We start from the raw sequence: 21,346 nt of genomic DNA on the forward strand, positions 1-21,346 counted from the left end.
ATTAAAATATCGATTATCAAATTAAAATCATCATGATTAATTGGTTGTGGTTTAGCTAATAAAATTTATGGATATGTTAGAATTTAGGCTGATGAAAAATTTAATGGTAAAGTACACAAATGGTATCTTGACTATAGGATATTACTTTGTTGAGTCCTCTGATTACTAAAAGTTAGAAAATGGTCTTCCAACTATAGGGAGTTGTTTTGTTGAGTCCCTTGACTATTAAAAGTTACAAAATGATTACTCGACTTTTTATTATGTTCCAAACTCGTCCTCTTCCATTAAAAAATTAACGATCATCTGAGTTAGACGTTAACATGCTGACTGAGATACGATAGTTGTTCGATATTATGAGATCATATTTTATCATATTTTAATCAGCATGTTAACGTCTAGCTCAGACGATTGTTGATTTTTTAACGGAAAAGGATGAGTTTAGAACATAATGAAAAGTCTAGTAACCATTTTGTAACTTTTAATAGTTGAATGGCTTAACAAAGTAACTCCTTATAGTCAAGGGATCATTTTGCAACTTTTAGTAGTTGGAGGACTTAATAAAGGATTATCCTATAGTTGGGGACCATTTGTGTACTTTACCCAAATTTTAAAACAAATTATTAACGTGTGTACAAGTAAGAAACGTGAATTCATATAAAAAGACATGCATTATTGTAATTATGGTCACTTTTGCAAATGTATACATAAAATATTGCTAAAAGAAATTAGGTGGGTTTTCTTTATTTATGTAGAAAAGGTTCAAAGTTTTATCATGGAAAAAAAAGGCAGAGATATAGATTCAACGTTTGATTTGGTTCTACAACAATTTCAGAAGTAGGAAAAATGGAGAGGGAAAACATGGAAGAAGGGCTGTTAATAGGCAGATATGGACCGCCAAAAGAAACAAAACCAAGCAGCAATGGCGCCGGCGATGACATGTCATCATCGCCGGCAACTTCCTCATTGACACCTGTTCTCGTCTTCAGTACGTTTGTTGCTGTTTGTGGCTCTTTCTGCTATGGCTGCTCTGTAAGCTCTTCACTTTCATCTTCATATTTTCAACCTGATATAATATGTAAGTACTAAGTATTATGATTTTTTTTAACAAAAAAAACCTTAAATTTATGTTAATATGTAAGTATTATTAATTTATGATATAATGAAGATTGAATTGATTGAAGTAATGAACTAACTTTGAAAATGAAACCAGATGGGTTTTTCATCACCTGCGCAGAATGGGATCATGGAAGACTTGAGCCTCTCTATTTCAACAGTTTGTACTTTTTTTCCACTCAATTTTTACTTTCTTTAGAAATAGAAAAACACATGTATTGAATAAGCTTCTACTTACTTAAAGCACAAGAAAGCTGTAGGTGAGTTTATTTAACTATCTTACTCGGATTATGGTGAGTGATAAACACAGGTATACTTAATTTTTTCTAAGTTTATCTCATATTTATATTCGAATATGTATTGAACAGATATAGGTATAGTGCAGAAACAAAGAAGCCTAGTAATATAGATGTGTAATATTTGCTACCAATTTGCAGTACTCTGTTTTCGGTTCAATAATGACAATCGGAGGAAAGGTAGGAGCAATATTAACTGGGAAGATAGCAGATCTTATCGGTCTAAAACGGGTAAGTTATATTTGTTTGGTAAAGCCTTTACATATTCTTCTAAATAAATGTGTTAATATACTCTTGAGAAACAGACAACGTGGTTCTCTGATGTCTTCTGCACTACAGGGTGGCTATCAATAGCATTCGCAAAGGTTAACTTCCACTTTCGATTATTTCCTTTCCGGTCAAGCTAAGCTTAGCTTTGAATTTTATAACGAAATAATTCGTAAGAAAGATCGTAAGAGGTTAATGTTCACTTTCTGTTGGGAGAATGCTTTGTGGCTGGACATCAGAAGGCTGTTGTGTTGAAAATCAAAACAAATCCACCAAAAAGTGGAATAAACAAATCCACCGAATAGCAATTGTCAAAAAGGTAGGTTTATGTTGAAATCAACAATGGTAAAATCTCATTTTTAGTCATTGTAATTTAGGGTATTTATAAATTAGTCCTTAAGCTTCAACTATAAATACCCTAGCTCATTTAGCTTCAAAACCATCCCAAAGCATTCTAGCTTTCTTCCAATACTAGAGAGAATTTAGAGAGTTTCTTGAGAGTTGTTTTCTCCTTTTTATGAAGAGACAATTATCATTGTTTTCTCCTTGGTAGATCGAGAGAGGTTGTAATTCCTATTTTCTCATAGTGAAATTCTTCTACCGTTGCCCGTGGTTTTTACCCTATATTATTTAGGGGTTTTCCATGTAAATTTTGTGTCTCATTTATCTTCAATTTTTATTTTCTCAAATTATCAGTTGCGATTTTGCTCTATCCGATAGCCGTCTTCCGCAACAATTGGTATCCGAGCCAAATTAGAGTGTGTAATATCTACTTATTGTCTTTGTGGTTGCCACCAAAAGGTGGATCCTCCAACATAAGAAAGTAAGAAGATATTACCCATTCTTTGAAGGTTCTAGAGAACTATTCATGATAGTGAAATAGTGGGAGCTATCTGTAATAGAAGCTATGGTAACGAAATTTGATATTGAAAAATTCAATGGAAGAAATTTATCATTATGGAAATTGAAGATGAAGACCATCCTGAGGAAAGACGGTTGTCTAGCAGCTATCACTGAAAGGCCGGTAGATTTCACAGATGAGAACACATGGATTGAAATGGACAGAAATGCTATGACAAACTTTCATCTAGCATTAGCAGATGAAGTATTGTCAAGCATCGAGGAGAAGAAGACAGCTAAGGAGATATGGGATCATCTCACCAAACTGTATGAGGCCAAATCGTTGCACAATAAAATTTTCCTTAAAAGAAAATTATACACTCTCTGTATGCCAGAATCTACTTCAGTGACGGAGCACTTAAATACACTGAACACTTTATTTTCTCAGCTTACATCCTTAAGCTGTAAAATAGGAGAACAAGAACGTGTTGAACTTGTACTTCAAAGTCTACCAGATTCGTATGATCAACTCATCATCAACTTGACAAACAGTAATGTCACCAGTCTAGTATTCGATGATGTTGCAGCTGCTGTTCTACAAGAAGAAAATCGGTGCAAGAACAAGGAAGAAAGACAAGTAAATCTGTAAAAGGCAGAAGCGTTAACAACGACGAGAGGGAGATCAACAGAACGTGGCCAATGAAGTAGTCACAAACATGGTAGATCGAAGTCGAGGAGCAAGAAGAATTTAAAGTGCTACAACTGTGGAAAGAAGGGTCACTTGAAGAAGGATTATTAGAGTCTAAATAAAAACTCCAATCCATAAGGCAATACTGCAAACACTTCAGATGATGGAGATGCTCTATGTTGTGAAGCGTCAGCCACCGTGGAAGGCAGAAAAAAATTTGTAGATATATGGCTCATTGATTCGGGAGCAACATATCACATGACCTCAAGAAGAGAATGGTTCCATCATTATGAACCTGTCTCAGGAGGATCTGTGTATAGTTGTAATGATCATGCTTTCGAGATCGTTGGCGTGGGAACCATCTAATTCAAGATGTATGATGGAACAATCAAAGTTGTTCGAAATGTACGGCATGTGAAAGGCCTGAAGAAAAATTTATTATCCTACGGATTGTTTGTTAATAATGCAAGCAAGATTGAAACACGGAAAGGAATCATGAAGGTGTTCCGTGGAGCTCTTGTGGTGCTGAAAGGTGAAAAGATAGTAGCAAACTTGTACATGCTGAAGGGAAAGACTTTGCTAGAAGAAAAAGCCTTTGTTGCCTCATGTAGTTCAGATTCTGCAATGTTATGGCATCAGAAACTTTGACACATGTCAGAACAAGGAATGAAAGTCCTTGTAGAGCAAAAACTACTTCTAGTCTTAACAAAGGTATCACTTACTTTGTGTGAGCACTGCATAACAAGTAAGCATCACCGGTTGAAATTCAACACGTCAAATTCTAGAGGCAAAAGTGTTCTAGAATTAATTAATTCTGACCCATGGCAAGCACCAGTTACATCCCTAGGCAGAGCAAAATATTTTGTCTCATTTATTGATGACTACTCCAGGAGATGTTGGGTTTACCCTATTAAGAAGAAGCCAGATGTGGTTTCCACTTTCAAAAACTTTAAAGCGCGGGTGGAACTTGATTCTAGAAATAAGATCAAGTGCTTCAGAACAGATAACGGAGGAGAATACACAAGCGAAGAATTTGATGACTTTTGCAGGAAAGAAGGCATCAAAAGACAGTTCACAGTGGCGGACACTCCTCAACAAAATGGAGTGGCAGAGTGGATGAACAGAACCTTGTTAGAAAGAACAAGAGCAATGTTGAGGGATACAGTCCTAGAAAAATCATTCTGGGAAGAAGCAGTCAATACCACCTGTTATTTGTGAATCGAACTCCATCAACTGTAATAGAGCTGAAGACACCAATGGAGATGTGGACTGGTAAACCAACTGATTATTCAAACCTCCATATATTTGGAAGTATTGTGTACGTGATGTACAAATCCCAAGAAATTTCAAAGCTGGATCCAAAATCCAGGAAATGCAAATTCTTTGTGTATGCTGATGGTGTAAAGGGGTATCGCTTATAGGATCCCACTACCCGTAAAGTGATCATCTGCAGGGATGTTATCTTTGTAGAGGATAAACTACAAAGAAAAAAAGACGATGATAGCACTGAAAAGTCAGAGACTACACAGATACATGTGGAAAAGGATGATGAACAAGAAGATTCTTCTGAAGCAGAACCAACACATGATGAACAAGAACCAGAGAGTTCTAAAGCTCCAACAACTCATCAATCAGATCGTGTGAGAAGACGTCCCAATTGGCACTCAGATTATGTTATAGAAGGAAATATTGCATACTTCCTTTTAACAGAGGACGGTGAGCCATCAACATACCAAGAGGTAATAAACAGCTCAGATGCTTCATTATGGATGATGGCGATGCAAGAAGAAATTGAAGCCCTTCATAAATAATACATGGGACCTTGTGCCACTACCACAAGGAAGGAAGCCAATTGGTAACAAATGGGTCTTCAAAATCAAGCGAAATGGTGACGATCAAGTGGAGAGGTATCGTGCAAGACTAGTGGTCAAAAGATATGCTCAAAAAGAAGGTATTGATTTCAATGAAATCTTTTCTCCTGTGGTTCGACTGACAACAGTTCTAGTAGTCTTGGCAATGTGTGCTATATTGAATTTACATCTAGAGCAGCTAGAAGTTAAAACATCTTTTCTTCATGGAAATCTTGAAGAAGATATTTATATGCTCCAGCTTGAAGGTTTTGAAGAAGACGAAAAGAAGAACTTGGTTTGAAGGTTGAACAAATCTCTGTACAGTTTAAAGCAGGCGCCGAGGTGTTGGTATAAGAGATTTGATTCCTTCATTATGTGCCTTGGATACAACAGACTTAATGCAGACCCTTGTGCTTATTTCAAGTGGTCGGGTGATAACAATTTTGTTATATTGCTATTGTATGTGGATGACATGTTGGTTGCAGGACCCAACAAAGATCATATTGAAGAATTGAAGGCACAACTGGCTAGGGAATTTGAAATGAAGAACTTGGGATCAACAAACAAGATTCTAGGGATACAAATTCACCGAGAGAAAAGTAATAGGAAGATTTGGCTTTCACAAAAGAATTACTTGAAGAAGATCTTGTCACGATTCAGTATGCAAGATTGTAAGCCAATTTCTACCCCTCTTCCTATTAACTTTAAATTATCCACTAGTATGAGTCCTAGCAGTGAAGAAGAGATGATGGAGATGTGTTGAGTACTGTATGCATCAGTAGTGGGAAGTTTAATGTTCGCTATGATATGCACAAGACCAGAAATTGCACAAGTAGTGGGAGTGGTTAGTCGGTACATGGCAAATCCAGGCATAGAGCATTGGAATACAGTAAAGAGGATCCTGAGATACATCAAAGGGACCTCAAATATTGCATTATGTTATAGAGGATCAAATTTACTAATCAATGGGTATGTAGATTCTGACTATGCAGGAGATTTGGATAATAAAAGCAAATCTACTATAGGGTATGTGTTCAAAGCTGCTGGTGGAGTTGTAAGCTGGGTTTCAAAATTACAGTCAGTTATGGCTACATCCACAACAGAGGCAGAATATGTAGAAGCTACACAAGCCAGTAAAGAAGCAATTTGGAGATGCTATTGGAGGAGCTTGGGCACAATCAAGAGTATGTCTCTCTATTTTGGGAAAGTCAAAGCGCCTTGCATTTAGCAAGGAATCCATCATTTCATTCAAAGACAAAGCACATACGAGTTCAGTACCATTTCATTCGTGAAAAGGTGGAAGAAGGGATGGTAGATACGTAGAAGATCCATACCAAAGACAACATAGCAGATTTCATGACGAAGGCGATCAACGCTGATAAATTTACTTGGTGTCGATCCTCTTGTGGTCTGTCAGAAATGTAAGCAACATGATGGTACAAGGTAGAAAGAATGGTGTGAAGATATGATTGTTCCAATCAAATCTTCAAGTGGGAGATTGTTGAAAATCAAAACAAATCCACCGAAAGGTGGAATAAACAAATCCACTGAATAGCAATTGTCAAAAAGGGTAGGTTTATGTTGAAAATCAACAATGGTAAAATCTCATTTTTAGTCATTGTAATTTAGGGTATTTATAAATTAGTCCTTAAGCTTCAACTATAAATACCCTAGCTCATTTAGCTTCAAAACCATCCCAAAGCATTCTAGCTTTCTTCCAATACTAGAAAGAATTTAGAGAGTTTCTTGAGGGTTGTTTTCTCTTTTTTATCAAGAGAGAATTATCATTGTTTTCTCCTTGGTAGATCGAGAGAGGTTGTAATTCCTATTTTCTCATAGTGAAATTCTTCTACCGTTGCCCGTGGTTTTTACCCTATATTATTTAGGGGTTTTTCACGTAAATTTTGTCTCTTTTATCTTCAATTTTTATTTTCTCAAATTATCAGTTGCGATTTTACTCTATCTGATAGCTGTCTTCCGCAACATGTTGATCGGAATTGGGGTCGGCGTGATTTGTTATGTGGTAATGTACTAAAGTTTCCAGTTCATACATATTTCATCAGCTTGCAACAGTTTTGAAGTAACTTAACAATGATATATAGCTGAACTTTCTATATGAAAACTGGTACCTGTTTTCATAGCTGAAATAACACCTGAAAGTCACCGCGGATCATTTGCATCGGCAAATCAGGTAAACTATACTAAACCCATAATTGAAAATGAGATTTTTCAGCTTATCGTTATTTCGATTTAAGCTTCTTAATGGTGCAGTTGATGACTAGTTGTGGGTTTGTACTTATATTTTTCACTGGAACGATCATTTCGTGGCGCACACGGGCTATGATCGGTATATACTTCTATTTTCTTATTAACTTAAGCTAAAGGTAGTGTTAATTTACTTTAATTTTTTATCCATTCCGTTTCCTTGTGCAATCCCCTGTATAGTACAGATTATAGGCTTGTTTTTTATTCCGGAGTCCCCTAGATGGCTGATAAGCCTAACATAGTAGTCTGCCTGACAGGTCGTCGTTTAATTGTCAAAATAATTTCGGCTTCTCAAAAATAAATAAATAAAGAAAATAGTAAAGAGAAGTAGGGTCGGTCCTCAGGGACTGGAGTTTCTGATAGAGTGAAATTTTCTGATTTTGATAAGGATGACATAAGATATAGTTTTGGATGAAGATGAGATTAAATAGGGGCTATAAAAATTGTTTTAAAATAAAAGATGAGGATAAAATAAAAGATAAGGATAAAATAAATAAATAAATAAATTTAAAGTTTTGAGATAAATAAAAACTTATGTTGAAATTTAAAGTGATTATTATTAGATAAAGAAAAAGATAGTGTTAGTTAAGTTTAGTGTTTCATTCCAGAGTCCCTAGATGGCTGTAAGTCTAACTCCATAGTATTCGGAAGCTTTTTAGGTCCGTAACATGTTAGAGAAAGATATAAGAGAAATTTTGCAGTTGATTCTTTACTTTTGAGTTGACACAGTGTAAATGCAAGATTTGAGTGGCTTCTGCAGGCAAAATATGGTCGAGAAAAAGAGTTTGAAGCTTCCTTGAAGCGTCTTAGGGGAGACTCGGATATTTCTGAAGAAGCAGCTATTATCAGAGTAGATTTTAGCTTCATATCTTTTAGTTTTTCCCCATGAAATTTGGGACGCTTATTTCCTCATGATATGTGCTATATTCTCTTGTAGGGTTATATGTAAACTCTTGAGCAACGGACAGGAGCAAGTATCCTTGAATTGTTCCCAAAGAGATATGCTAATTCACTCATTGTGAGATGAGAATAAATATGCTAATTAGTTTTATTACTTGCCTGATCATTTTATAAATGGCTTCTTGGAATTTGCAGGTTGGAGTTGGCCTAATGTTATTGCAACAGCTTGTAGGAGCAGGTGCCGTGGGATATTATGCTCGTAACATATTTGAAGAAGCAGGTAAATTTATATCTTCTATGTTGGTGCTTATGTTATTATTGCTGTATAGATTATTTTTTGTTGTCGTACAAGTTTAAGACGGTATCGGAAAAAGAAAAAAAGAAGAAGATGAAGACACAAAGTTCTGTTTGCAACAGGCATATCAGGTAACCTTGGCCTTCAAGTTTTAGCTATTGTACAGGCACCTTCAGGGCTTCTTTTCCTACTTGGACTTAGGGTGCGTTTAGTTCACGGAATATAAGATTACCAGTGGGAATAAGATTACCGGAATGTAACATTACCTAACACATTACTGAGAATGTTATATTATTGTGTTTGGTTTGTTTGGCAGTAATGTATGATTACAATGTTTGGTTGAAGGAATAAAAAATTACTAAAATGTATATTTTACCAAATTGACCTTGTTCTATATTTTTTAACAAGTGAAATTCTAATTATTTAAATAAAAATTATTTATATAAAAATTCATCGATAATATATTTAAATAAAAAATATTTATATAAAAATTCATCGATAATATATTATTTTATTATTTAAATATATCATGTAGTATTTTAATTTTAATTAATAATAAATTTTACATAATTTATTTAAAAAATATATTAAAATTGTACTTCAACATAATTTATATAAAAATATATCATGTTCAATATTAGAGATTTTTAACTTTCACTATGATATTTAATTTTATAAAAAGTAATTAACATATTCGAAAACTAGCACATTACTTGCAAGTCATATACTACATAACAAAAAGAAGTATAACATTAACCATCAAAAGTTTGTACAATGTTCAAACTTACAAAAGATAATAGCCATGACATTCTAAACTTAATCATATATGTTGGTTATATTATATACACAAAAAATTCTTCAAGTCAAAAGATTGACATATACCTGGCTAAGCTAGACAAAAAAGTTGGGACCATATTCTAAAGTTATAATAAAAAGAGATCGACATAATTGTAGAAGGATCACAATAAAAATGATGGTCTAAATTGACGGTATATAGGATTGCAGAAGAAAGGGATTGACAACAAATTTGAATATTGAATAATAAACAGCAATAGTAGTTTACAAAAATTCCTAAAATCTCATCACAGTAACTAAGCTTCACTCACAGCAAACAAGAACAGAACTGTTGAAGATGCTCACAATCAAAGTAACACAACTTACAATCTTATTCCTAGCTTAGCTTTACTCATTATCTAAGGTTTCCTTAGTAGCAACCGTCATCAACTCATCAAACTTCTATGACTTCCTGACGACAGACAGAATAACGATTATCCTGCAGGCTAGTTCCAACAAATGATTCACAAGAGAAAATTTTCCCAAAAACCAGAGAAAAAAAGTCTCTAGGGTTTAATAAAATATTATCAAATCAAAATCATCCAAAATCAGTCCACAAGCTGGACTGTTATAGCCAAAAATATTGTTTATCGAAATTTTACCAAAAATAGCAAAATCTCAAAAATCACTCTAAATTGAAATTCAAAATAAAATAAGCAATATGCAAAAAATCCGGCCGAAATCGGATTTAAAATGACTTCCTAATTGACAATCAAAATATGACCATAAATAGTAAAAAATATCTAAATCTAGTGATTTGGAGGGGAAAACGACAAAATTTGAGGTCGAAAAAAGGGCACATGGGGCAAAGGTATGGCCAAAAGACTAAAACACACTCAAAACGGCCCCAATGAGGAACATATCACAATCAATTCCCGCCTTTGCGCTGATCTGCCAACTCATGGTATCTCAGCGCCATCAAGGTGCAATCTGACAGCTCATCATCATCTGTCTCGGATCCCCCTGCATCAGTCACCCCGGGTTGGAAAGAACTCATCCTCGAGTTCAGAGTAGTGTCATCAGAATCCATAAAATATTGACTCAGGTGCTTCACATTAAAGAAATCAGAAGTCTTCAAGTGACTTGGAAGGCGCAACCTGTAAGCATTATCATTGATCTTCTGAACGACCTCACAAGGTCCAATCTTCTGATCCTTAAGCTTATTATACTCACCAACAGGAAAACGATCACGAGTTAATACAACCCAAACAAAATCACCAACATCAAAAAGTATCCGACGACGATGATTGTCAACCTGAGTCTTGTACTTGGTATTGCTCTCATGAATGGTCTGTTTCACCTGCTCATGGATACCCCGAAGATACTTTGTCATCTCATCTGCTTTAGGACTAAAATGTCCTATACGTGGAATAGGGGCTAAGTCCAACACCCTAGATGGGTTCTGACCATAGACAATCTCAAATGGGCTTAAACTTGTGGTTCTATTTTTTGATTTGTTGTAGGCAAATTCTGACTGAGGCAATGCCAAATCCCACTGCTTCGGCTTCGTTCCTGCTAAACACCTCAAAAGGTTTCCCAAACTTCTGTTAACCACCTCGGTCTGTCCATCCATCTGGGGGTGGTAGGCGCTACTGAAATTCAACTACGTTCCCAATTTCCCCCACAGGCTCTTCCAGAAATGACTAATGAACTTAGTATCACGATCTGAAGTGATGGATCGAGGAACACCATGTAAACGCACAATCTCCTTGAAATAAAGATGGACAATCCGGTCAGCATCCATAGTCTTTCTGCAAGCTACAAAATGAACCATCTTGAAAAACCTGTCAACCACAACAAAGATAGAATCCGTGGCCCTTTGGGTACGGGGTAAGCCTAATACAAAATCCATGCTGACATCGAACCAAGGAGCTTCAGGAACAGGTAAGGGAGTGTACAAGCCCGCATTGGTGAGAACTCCCTTAGACCATTGGCACACATAACAACGGTCCACATAATGGGCCACATCACTAGTGAACTTGGGCCAATAAAAGTCAGAAGAGATAAGGGCCAAGGTCTTATCTCGGCCAAAGTGTCCCTCATTATGAAGTTCACTTATAATTTGCTGCCTCAATGAACAATCTGGAATGCACAACTATAATCCACGAAATAGATACCCATTATGCAAAACAAAATCATGACGGTGACCCTCAGTTACCTCCTGAAATATTCTTCCAAAGGAAGGATCAGCTGCATACATATCTGTGAACGACTCAAAGCCTGCAACTTTGGTATTCATGGTGGTGAGGAGTAAGGTACGACGACTCAGGGCATCTGCGACGCGGGTCAAACTCCCTGCTTGGTGCCTCAACGTAAAAGTGAATTCTTGCAGGTATGCCACCTACTTGGCATGACGTCTACTCAGCTTGTGCTGGCCATTGATGTACTTCAAGGCCTCATGATCAGTAAATAGAATAAACTCCTTCTGTACTAGGTAGTGACGCCAATGCTTCAGGGACTGAACTATGGCATAGAACTCCATGTCATAAGGGGAGTAGTTTTTTTTATCCTGATAGCTTCTCACTAAAAAAGCAACTGGACGACCTGCCTGACTCAGAACACCGCCAATGCCAATGCCAATGCCAGATGCATCACAATTTACCTTGAACACTTTGTCAAAATCAGGAAGTGCCAAAATTGGTGCCTCTGTCATCTTCTCCTTGACCAGTTGAAAACTAGCCTCTGCCTCCTCAGACCACTGGAAATCATGCCCCTTGAGGCATTCTGTGATAGGGGCAATCAGAGTACTGAAATTTCTAATGAACTGACGGTAGAAAGATGCCAATCCATGGAAACTTCGGATGTTATGTATGGTCCTTGGTCTGGACCACTCCAAGACTGCATCTATCTTTGACTGATCTGCATGAACACCATCAGTAGACACAACAAAACCAAGAAAAGTCACAGAAGCAGTGAAGAAGGAACACTTCTTCTGATTGACGAACAAGTACTCTTTTTTCAGCATCTCAAAAACATCACGGAGGTGATCGAAGTGTGAAGTCCATGTCAGACTATAAATGAGGATATCATCGAAGTAAACTATAACAAATTTCCCCATAAAAGGTCGCAAGACCTGATGCATAAATCTCATGAACGTACTGGGTGCATTGGATAGCCCAAAAGGCATGACCATCCACCCATATAAACCTTGAGGTATTTTAAATGCTGTCTTCCACTCATCTCCAGGCCTTATTATGATTTGGTGGTATCCGCTTTTAAGGTCAATTTTTGAGAAGACCTTAGAACCGGATAGCTGATCTAACATATCATCTAGACGGGGAATTGGAAACTGGTACTTCACTGTAATTCTATTGATCGCTCGGCTGTCAACACACATACGCCAAGAACCATCTTTCTTTGGCACTAGCAGGGCAGGGACTGCACATGGGCTCATACTCTCTCGGATATAGCCTCTCTCCAATAACTCTTCCACCTGTCGCTGTAATTCTTCAGCCTCCTTGGGACTGAGGCGATATGCTGGTCGATTTGGTAAACTTGACCTAGGAACAAGGTCAATTTGATGCTGAATATCCCTCATAGGTGGTGGTCCAGTAGGAGGATCCTCTGGCATCAAGTTAGAGAATTCTGCTAGCAGCCACTGTACCTCTACTGGTAAATCCGTATCCACGTCTACTGCACTATTCTCGCAAGGTAGTAAGGCATTGACCACGCCTTCATGCTCAATCTCATCTAAAAACCTAGACATAGAAAGCAGGTTAGTATTATTGGTTACCGGGGTAGGAGTGAGTCCTTCCCGCTGGGGCGCCAACATAATATTTTTTCCCTTGATGCTAAGGGAATATGTATTCTTCCGTCCGTCATGAATGACACTGCGATCATACTTCCAAGGTCGACCCAACAATATATGGCACGTATCCATAGACACAACATCACACCAGGCATTATCAAAATATTTTGGCATCGCCTATCAACTGTTACCTCACTTCCTTTATTTAGCCATGACAACTTGTATGGTTTAGGATGACGGTCCGTCTTCAACTACAATTTCTGGACAACCTCCTCGGACACTACATTCTCATAACTGCCGCTGTCAATGATCATTTTGCAGACTTTATCTGCAACTGTGTAGGTCGTGTGGAAAATATTGGTTCTCAACCAATCGTCCCCTGAACCCTTAGGGGTAAGTAGACTCTTACGAATGACCAGAGTCTCAAGACCATCTCCATATAGCACATCATCAGTCTCATCATCGTCATACGCGGGTTCACTAATCTCCTCAGTCTCGTCTTCTGCGTTTTCCTCAATCAACAAATTTTTACCCTTTTGACTAGCAGGCTTCCTATAATCAGTCGCCCTATTCCCTTGTTCACCACAATGAAAACATCTAATAGTAGGGTTTGAATTGCCCTACGGTGGCTGCTGAGCAGGACGGGAATCCTGAGGGTGAACTGGTCGACTGTTGTGATCGCTCCTGATCACTGGTCTCCTATTTTGCTATTTTTCAACAGCAAGTGCACGCTGGTATGCTTTCGAAACACTCCACAGTGAATGAAGGCTGAGGACATCTTGCAAGGAATGGCGTAACCCCCCAAATATCGCGCCACCATCTGCTCCTCCGTCTCAGATAAATCGTTCCGGGCGACCAATTGGTAAAACTCCTCCGTGTAATCATCGACTGATCGCGCGCCCTGCCTCAATGCATGAAGTCACTGAAATAAGGTTTGCGTGTAGCCGAAGGGAAGGAAGTGACCCTTCATCTTCTTCTTCATCTTCTCCCAATCAGTGATCTTGGCCTTGCCCTGTCTTTCTCGTGAACGTCGCAACTGTTCCCACCACGCAGATGCTCTGCCCTTGAGTTTGATGGCGATCAGTTTCACTTTCACACGATCGGGGACTTCCTTATATTCAAAAATACGCTCCACTTCATTAATCCAATCCACGAATCCCTCTGCCTGTAACGTACCAGAAAACTCAGGGAGATCGACTTGAAAACTGAGGTCTCCATGACGCTCCTCCTGACCACGGTGCTCTCGGAATAGAGCACGATTATGATATGGGTTTTTGAAAGCGGAATTGGTATCGTGATCAGAGGCCTCACGATCCTCGAAATCCTGCGCTGCCAGGCGCTGGGTTAATTCTGTGACTTGTCTCTGCAAATCTGTAATCATCACATCCTAAACGCTCCGATCACAGCGTTGGGCTTCCTCATTCGGAACCTGCTCACGACGACCACGACCACGACCTCCAGCCATTGAAACTGGTGAAATTTCCCAGGAAGATGTTAAAGCTCTGATACCAACTGACGTCAGATAGAATAACGATTATCCTGCAGGCTAGTTCCAACAAATGATTCAAAAGAGAAAATTCGCCTAAAAACCAGAGAAAAAAAGTCTCTAGGGTTTAATAAAATATTATCAAATCAAAATCATCCAAAATCAGTCCACAAGCCGGACTGTTATAGCCAAAAATATTGTTTATCGAAATTTTACCAAAAATAGCAAAATCCCAAAAATCACTCTAAATTGAAATTCAAAATAAAATAAGCAATTTGCAAAAAATCCGGCCGAAATCGAATTTAAAATGACTTCCTAATTGACAATCGAAATATTACCATAAATAGTAAAAAAATATATAAATCTGTGATTTGGAGGGGAAAACGGCAGAATTTGAGGTAAAAAAAAGGCCATCTGGAGCAAAGTTATGGCCAAAAGACTGAAACACACTCAAAACAGCCCCAATGAGGAACATATTACAATCAATTCCCCCTTTGCGCTGATCTGCCAACTCATGGTATCTCAGCGCCATCAAGGTGCAATCTGACAGCTCATCATCATCTGTCTCGGATCCCCCTGCATCACTTCCTCAGCAGTATTTCAATCTACAATGTAACAAATTGCAATAAGAAAAGTTCAATGAACCTGAGAATTAATGTTAGTGTTAAATGATTAAAAATGGACGAAAGTAGTACAACTGTATTTTATTATATATTAATCCCTACCCTACCAATTCATATAATTTATGTCCCATAACTAGTAGTCCGCCTGATTCCTCTCTCATATAAACTACATAATAACCAGAGGCCTCATTATATATCTAATTGGTTTAACAGTCTTACAACTTACTTTATCTTTTTGTACAGGTCATCCGCCTGATTCTTCTCCCATGTCAATGGTGGAAGTCATGATTTCTGTCATATAATGCATATATATAACGATACAAAGTTTGAGTTATCAAAATGAGATGAAAGCTAAAATGTATATTTTGTTACGGGTAAGACTCACTTTTCTCTATGGTCAGCCTATTGTTCTTCAATATCTCAGCAATGGTAACAACAATAGCAATAGCTGTCAGGCAGCATAGAAAGTGAGTTAAAAGAAAAACAAGAGAAAGAAACAGTTATGTTTTCCTCAACATTCAAAACCAAAAGCTGCATTGCAGCACAATCATAAATCACGTTCCATAAATATACACATAACATATTTGTATGTCAAGGTAATGTGTTGTATTTCAGCTCGAGTTGTGTAAAACCAATCGTTAACTTTGTTCCTTTGATTACATTGAAGTAATCATGAAAGGTAACAAGAATAAAACAGTTTGCGAGCTCCATGATATTTTAGCCACAAAGGTTGAAGCTATCAATTTAGATGACAATTCCATCTCTCAAAAACTAAACAGTTAACATTTAATAAGAAATACATATAGCAACAAAGCAAACTGCCACTTCAATACTGAAAAGAACATCCGAATAAAAAAGTTCCAATAATGAGTAAACCAAGCAAGTGAAAGTGGAAAGAAGAGCGAAGAAAGAATACCCATTCCAAGCGCTGAGAGTCCCACCTCATTGTATTGCTGCATGTACCTTTGCGAAAAGGGAGCAAAAATAAATGTATAAACAACTAACCAAAAAAAACTAATTTAATTCATTTTTTGTTCATATAATTCCCATTTGTCTTGAATATTTTCACATCATGATCAACAACAACAAACAAATCCGAAAGGAAAAAACAAATGAAAACCCAAAGTCATAACTCAAAGTCTCATATTATTCATTAATCACATAGAGTTAGAAATTTAGAAATAAAAAACAAAGTGAAGGAACCTTGGCGAGATTAACGTAGAAGAAGAGGGGTTTCTGGGTATTGGAGACTTGGATACAATTCTTCTTGTTGTTGGAGGCTGATGAATCTACTGCCTCTGTTGTTCCCACCATTCTCGTTGTTTAGAGAGACAGAAAACAAAAACTGGAGGCTAGAGCGGTGGAGCGTGAAGAAGGAACGAGTGGCTTTGCAAAGGGATTTCAATTTTGGGAATTCCAATTTTGAGAACACAAACCCATAACCAAGTCAAAAAAGAAGAAGATTTCAGCCAGAACGAAAGTGAAGAAGGCTATTTTAGACAACGGGACGGGAATAATGAAATACCTAAGGGAGATGGGGATGGATATTCCCAAGAAAACAGTAAAAAAATTACTGTTGGTATTAACTTTTTCCTGGCACTTGATAATGTTGCCTATCCAAACGTGGGTATATTCCTCTGGAAAAAAAATTCCTATCAGGAATGAATTATATCTTGAACCAAACGGGGCCTTAAGGTAAAATTATGTTCCAAGCATTTCTGAGACATGCCTATTACATTGTTTTAGCAGATTCCAGTTTCAATTTTAGGTTTAGTTTTAATGGATAGATCCCGTAGACGACCACTTCTATTGGTTAGTTTTGTAACCAATTCATTTTAAGATAGTAAAATTGTTGAACAAACAAGAAAAAAAGGCATTTCAATCAATTTTATGCAGCTTTATGCAAGTGCAATGTGCTTCAGTTGCTTTCTCCAGGGACACTCATTCTGCTTTAAGGTATAACAAAGCTTAGTCTCTTCATCAAGAGGCTGTCATTTCTTATTTGGTTCTTTCTACGTATTTTCTTTATCCCACAATCAGGAAATCCCCAATCTGAAGGCACTTACTCCGTTTCTAGCACTTCCCGGCATTTTGGTACTTCAGTTTTACTGTCTTCTGCTTTGAAATTATTTTTCCAATGACCATAACCATGATTAGGATTAGACATCTTAAGAACACAATACATGGTTCTTTGAAGAATCTGCATGCATAGTCACAACTATAAACTGGTTAATACATGATTAGGAGTGAGCCAAACCTGTATAAACTGGTTAATACTGCAAACACAGATCGGTGGTACATCTTACACAATAGGCTTAGCAGGAATACCTTCGATTATAATGTCAGAGGTATGTGCCAATTCCGAGATCGAAATCTTCATCATTGCTTACATATCAAGCTTGCCCCAATAGTTATAGGCAAGAGATTCATTTGAGTAAAACATGGGGCATATTCTTGGTCAGATATTTCCTATAAATGTTAAAGCTCAAGCTGGAAGCCTGGTGACTTTCGTCCACTGGTCAGCTGCTTGGATCGCTACTTACAGTTTCAATTTTATGATGGAATGGAGCTCAGCAGGTCATCCTCATTTCATTCTCTAACATAGTAAATTAACATTACATTTCTGAATTAAGAGGTATCGGCAAATATCATTGCAGGAATGCTTTTCGTTTTCACCGGAATCTCAGGCTTTGCTGTTGTATTCGTTGCAAGTTGGTTCCGGAGACAAAAGGGAGAAAACCGGAGGAAATACAAGCTTCTATCACTCATTTTATGTAATATTAGATTTATTCATGGCATGGCCATGTATGCACCAATATGTATAAATAATATACGCCTATGTCTTACTTTCATTCTTATTTGTACTTACGATCATTTCCTGGGAGGAATGGTGCTGGTTTCTGGTGATCCCTTTTCCATTTACTCCTATAAGTCTTAACAGACCCTATACACTCACAGGCACACACAGACACACACAGACACACACAGCCACGCACACGCATTTATCCAATACAAGAATTTAGATATCGAAGCACTTTATAATTACGGTTAAACATCTTAGCAATACACAAACAAATAAAATTTAAAGGAGTAAATATACACAGAAGAATTATAACACACACAATCTCCTGTTTCTCTGAATCTGCAATAGAAATGGGACGTTTGAAACCTTCTAGAGCGTGTTCTTGTTGGTTTCCCCCACCCTGTGGTTGAGTCAAACTTATAATCACCATTTTCTACCCCTTTTTTTACAACCGACCTCAAGCCCAAACCAAACCAAACCCCAAAATAAAACCCAGGCCCATTACATTATAAAAACCAAAACCCAAACTAAGACCCAAAGCCAGACCCAAACCACACCTAACCAAATTCGAACCGGGGCCACAAACTAGACCCGACCCAAGTTTAACCTTAACGCTAGTGTAGCCACCCCATTCTCCCCGTCCAATGGCCACCTTTCTCTGACCCAATACCGACAAAATACCCCACACAAGCCACCAAGCTCCACGCAACCCCTGCATTAGAGACAACCAGCAAGCAAACAAAATAGCTATCATTTTAGTTTTCTTTGTAAATGAGTATAAAACATTAACAAAAATCATGTAAAACTCTCTTGGGTTTTTATACAATCCAGAAGCAATAAACATCAATTTCAAGGTTATTTTTATTCTCTTTTTTTTAGTTCGATTAGTATTTTTTTTTTATCATTTCTTTAAGTTTCAAATCTCATTAGGAAATTTTTTTAAAAAAAAATAAGAAACAAAAAAAAGTTCCCACTTTTCGAAAAAAATAAAAAAAAAAAGGAACCCCATAATTTATAATAATGAGCAAAAAAAGAAAAGGGAAACCTTTTTTCAGTTTCGGCAAAAAGTAAAACTCGAGCCTTTTCTTTGTAAAAAGCATAAAATAAAAAGAAAATGTTAGATCTGATGTTTACCTGAGTCGGGGAGGCTTCATCGGAGTGAGTCAGAATCCGGGGAAACCAAAAGGTTTAGAGGGATTTTCGAGGGGTTTAAGAGCGTTTTATGTGGTTTAAGAGAGTTTGGGCTGACCGGCAGTGGGCTGACGGAGGAGAGAAAGGAGAGCTTTTCCTTTTTTTGTGTGTGTTTTGGTTTCAAATGAAAAAAAATAAAGAAGTGTTATTTATAGTGCTAATTTGGGGGAAATCACGCTGAGGTGCCCCACTTTTAGAGTGTTTTTGCAAAGTGGTCACCTGTAGGGGTCGTTTATGTAATTTACCCATTTACATGTATGTTTTATAATTTTTGGTATATTCATTGTTTAGTCCCTTTAACTTTAGCGTGTTTTTACATTTCGGCCATGTATATAGACCAAAACTATTATTTTTCCTTTTCTTTGCATGTTATGTATTTTTTGGTAAATTTATTGTTTAGTCCCTATAAGTTTAGCATGTTTTTACACTTTGGTCATATATAGTGACCTTTTAAATTTTATTTTAATTTATCTGGATTAATTTTTTAATTTTCCCATTTTGTTTAATAGGGTATTTTAGGATTAAAATAATATGGATAATTAGTTTTTAGGTCCCCTAAACTTTATCGAGTTTTACATTTTAGTCACCATGTACGATCTTTTCATTTTTTTGATTTTAGTCCTCGATTTTTATTTTATTTTAATTTAATCAATGTTTTATTTTATCATTTATTTGAAATCGATCACTGGGTTTTATGCTTTTATATTTTAATCACTAATTAGTTTTTTATCTTTATTTATTTTGGAATTAGATGTTATGCTTTCAATTTATGCATTTTGGTCACCACCTATTTTCGATTTAGCTATTATTTTTTTATTTTATTACATTTTAGACCTTTACTCAATATTTTAATTTCACCCTTTCATTTTTGATTGGCATTAATTTTGTCCTTTTAGATTCATTAATTGTTTTTTTGCCTCCAATTTTAAATACCATTTAACTTAGTCCTTGTTAGATCATTTGTCTTTTAAATTAAACCTATTTTGATTTATATTTTAATATTTTAGTCCCCATTTAGATTACTTTTATTTTAGGTTTAGTCCTTAATTTGAGAGAGTTCTTAATTTGGTCATCACTTTTGCTCGAGGTTCTAAATTAATTATTCGAATCATAAAATTAATTTAAATTAATGTTAGAATCTCTACTTTAGTTACATATAAATCTAGTCCTTTTAATTTAGGGAATAATTCAAGTTGACCCTCACCTAAATGCTCAAGGGACCAACACAATTATTCAATTCAATTACTGATTTAAAAATCAATCAGGGTTAATATTAGAACCCATATTTCTAGTTTTGTGACTTTAGGTTCTTTAATTCTCATAATTCGACCCTTTATGGTAGAGAGATCCTTAAATCACACTTAGTTAATTAGAAAAAATAAAAATTTGTTTGATTACATTTTATTTTTAAACCTAAGGCAATGTTCACTTATAAGGGAATTAATGATATATCTACCGCAAGTATGCTCAGGGGAGACTACTGGTGATTCCCGAAATAGGTCGACATCTTTTTCAAGACCGCATCATGATTTCTAAAATTAAGGCAATGTCTGGTTATTAGGCACAATAGTTGATATCTCGCATTTATAATAGGGGGAATGTTATCGACCTTAATAAACGAATATACTTTTCAACTTTGCATCTGTAATGATTTTTAAATTAAATAAAGTTCGAACTTAAAATTTTCGATTCTAAATATAGGGTAATCAATTGGGTACCAATTTTTGGGCGCTTGTGGGGGTGCTAATCCTTCCCCACGCGTAACTGACTCCGGAATCTGATTTTTAGATTTTCCCAGACCTTAAAACTTGGTATTTTGATAAAAATAAAATATTTTATTAAAATCACCCAGTTTTTAGGGTGTGCCAATCGCACCTTAAATTATTAGTAGCAACTCCTCACATTTCAAAATTCTTTTCAAAGAAAAACTCCCCCAAGTTGGTACTGTTATTTCCTTGTCCGGGCGAAAAATGGTGTCGACAGCTTGGCGACTCCACTGGAGACATTTTGTTTTTTTTAAATAAATTGAGAGTCGACGAGTTAGTTACCCTATATTTAGGATTCTAGAAATTATGAATTTGATCTTATTTAATTTACAGGTTGTCATGTTATGTCAAATAAAAAAATTCTCTCTAGTTAATGCTTAC

General features: G+C 36.5%; 1 pseudogene; it reads left to right on the top strand.

The window, feature by feature from the left end:
- The first annotated feature begins 792 nt into the window (after positions 1–792).
- LOC120200435 lies at positions 793–18,047 on the top strand (annotated as a pseudogene).
- Positions 18,048–21,346: the final 3,299 nt, after the last annotated feature.

The sequence above is a fragment of the Hibiscus syriacus genome, unplaced genomic scaffold (assembly GCF_006381635.1).
Source record: "Hibiscus syriacus cultivar Baekdansim isolate YM2019G1 unplaced genomic scaffold, ASM638163v2 tig00005974_pilon, whole genome shotgun sequence".
NCBI lineage: Eukaryota > Viridiplantae > Streptophyta > Magnoliopsida > Malvales > Malvaceae > Hibiscus > Hibiscus syriacus.